Genomic DNA, 3,089 nt, shown 5'->3' with positions numbered 1-3,089 from the left:
TGGTATTCGATTTGTTCTTTGCATATTGTTCTTGTAATCGATATTCATAACAATATGTTAAAGATTTATCAATTGTAGTTTAAATTCTATACGGATTAGATTAAATTGCAATTGGTTTTAACAAATCGATCTTGTTTTTGTTTGTTGAGGCTCTCGGTTTTTGAGCCGCATATTTTTTTGTTTTGTTCTTTTGTGCTCACGGCATCAGCACCTTGAATAAAAAAAAAAAAAAAAATTTTGGTACTGTTCACGGTCAGACGTGAAGGAAAAAAAAAAATAATAATAATTTTGTTTTATTTTTCTCAGCCGTTTTCAGTTCTAAGCCGTTTAAAACTTTTTTTGTTTTGTTCTTTTTGCTGCTCTCGGATTTGCAGCAGAAATATAAAAAAAAAAAAAAAATTTCGGCCATATTATGTGCATAATACGGATTTTATGCATTCGCTTAATAGTGAAACGGTTCACTCACGTACCATTTTGTTATTTTAAAGTAACGGATTATCTCGGATTAAAATTAAGTTGATTAAAGAAGTTTTGTCAAATAATTGTAATCATTAAAGGTGGTTTGGATAAATTTAACATAATTACGGAATTATGTCACGAATGAATTTGTTTTTAGTTGATGCATTTTATTTATCGTTATTTTGAATGTTTTGAATGCTTTTATTACGTATTTATTTATTTTTTTTACAAACAGTTGTAACTTAGTGTGGCCTTAGTAGAACGTGTTACCGTAATGATGGAACACGGTCTTGGTTGTATTTTGAGATCTTGTATCTCCGTTTTGGTTTTTCATTGTAATTACAGTTTTTATTTAGAATGTAAATAGGTTTATTTTTTGTAAATTTTAATTGTAATTTTTGAGAAGACCAAAGATGGAGACCGGATGCTCACTCATTGCATGAAAAGATGGAACATCAAGACAAGCTTCTCGGGTCCAACGGTGGATTCCAAAGTTGTATTATGTTCTTTTTACTAGGATAGGCCACACTAGGAATTTTTATTTACGTATTGCATTCTTTTATTTATTTTTATCGTAACGATAGTTTGCATCATTTTTCGCCTAAAAACCAAACCACCTAATAATTGCATGAAAACTGACTCATATAGAGGTCACGCGTTAGTTTTCTTTGACATTCTTATGTCACACGATCAATTTTAAGCCATCACCTAAGTTAATTCATTCACGTAATGCTAGTTATTCGTTCACTTAAAATGAATTAAAACTAAGTTGATGGGATCTTCCTCGTATAAACCAAAATTGAGAATAGTCTTTATAGGTGAAACTCCAATGAGTCCCTTCTTCGTCGGTAGGCATAATATGACCCCTTCTACGTCGGGTAAGTTGGAACTGATTGACTTATTTTATCTCAACACTATGGTCACTCGTACGATCCTGTGATTATGGTGGACTATAGATAGGATTTACGGAAATCTATCGACCAAGAGTTCTTACGGAAGAACTAGCTAAACAGTTGGCTTATCAATTTACGGAAATTGAGTGTTGGGATCACTTGTATTATTCTTGAGGGAGATCATTTATGCAAGTGCAATGAGTCTACACGATTAAAATGAATTTTAAATAGACTTAAATCACCTCGATGAGTTGCTTATTTCGTTTTTGTTTTTCTTTCTTTTCCAGCGTAGATCACGATTTTTAAACTGCTAATAAATTAATGGCTGGCATCCTCGATGACCCAATGCCAAGTGCCACATTGGACCGTGAGTCCTGGCTTCGGATCTTTATGAATCAGATGAATCAGTCTACTAGACTGAAGAATGATGGATCAAACTTCGCGGAATGGGAGGCGGCATTACGGAATGCAGCCACTGCTGACGGGAAGCTCAAGCATTTGACTGAGCCCCTCCCGCCAGCCCCAGGCCCCACGGCTCGAGTAAACGAGGTCTTCACGTATAGCGACTTCGTCATGGAAGCGGGTGCGATTAAAAACGTACTCATTTTTGCAATGGAATCCAATTTGCAGAAACGCTTCATAGCCCAAGGTGCAAACAAGATTTTCACCACGCTCACTAAGGAATTCTCGAAAGCACCGAGAATCGTGACCTATGAGCATACCACTCGCTTCTTTGACGCGAGACTCCAGAAGGGCCAACCGGTTAGCCCACACATTCTCAGCATGATTGAGAATGTCGAGAAGCTGGAGACGCTTGATTGTAAAATCAGCGAGAACATTGTGATTGACCGCATGCTTCATTCACTCCACGATGGTTTTGCGCTCTTTAGAGCGAATTACTATATGAATGATTTGAAGAAAAGTCCCCATGAACTGCACTCCCTTCTCGTACAGACCGAGAAGGACATGAAGTTCAGTGGGAGCATGAAACAGGATGTTCTCGTTGTGTCAAACAAGGGCAAGGGTAAGGGCAAAGTTCAGCCAGGCCTAGCAATAGGCAAACCGAAGTTTAAGAAGTCGGGTTCAGGTAAGAGTGGGCCTGGTGAGGCAAGTAACTCATCAGGCGCGACAAAGAGCAAAACCGAAAACATGGAATGCCATCACTGCCACAAGACTGGGCATTGGAGGCGCACATGTCCTGTTTATCATGAGGACATAAAAGCAGGTCGCGTTAAACCTGTTGGTATGTCTTCATCCTTTTCTACTTTCATTCATATGATTGAGATTAACCACGCAAGTTACGGAACTTGGGTACTAGATACTGGTTGTGGTTCTCATCTGTGTAATCATGTGCAGGGGCTCCGGAACATCGAACCCCTCGTAAAGGGTGAGGTGGACCTGCGTATCGGGAATGGAGCACGATTGGCTGCCGTCTCGAGGGGAACATACGTGATCCAGCTTCCTAGCGGATTTGAGTTATTTTTATAACTGCTATTATGTACCCAGTCTTTCTAAAACATTATTTCAGTTTCTGCACTTGACAAACTTGGTTTTTCATTTGTAATAGAGAATAATAATTGCATTTTCTCATTACACGATATGATTTTTGGCAAGGCAGTCTCCATGAACGGAATTTATGTTTTAGATCAGACCACCGAAATATTACACGTAATGAATAAGAAGTTAAAGGTCGGTGACAAAGATCAAACATACCTATGGCACTGCCGTATGGGACAC

Source organism: Silene latifolia, chromosome 6, assembly GCF_048544455.1.
Source record: "Silene latifolia isolate original U9 population chromosome 6, ASM4854445v1, whole genome shotgun sequence".
Lineage (NCBI taxonomy): Eukaryota > Viridiplantae > Streptophyta > Magnoliopsida > Caryophyllales > Caryophyllaceae > Silene > Silene latifolia.
Note: the sequence above shows the minus strand (reverse complement) of the source record.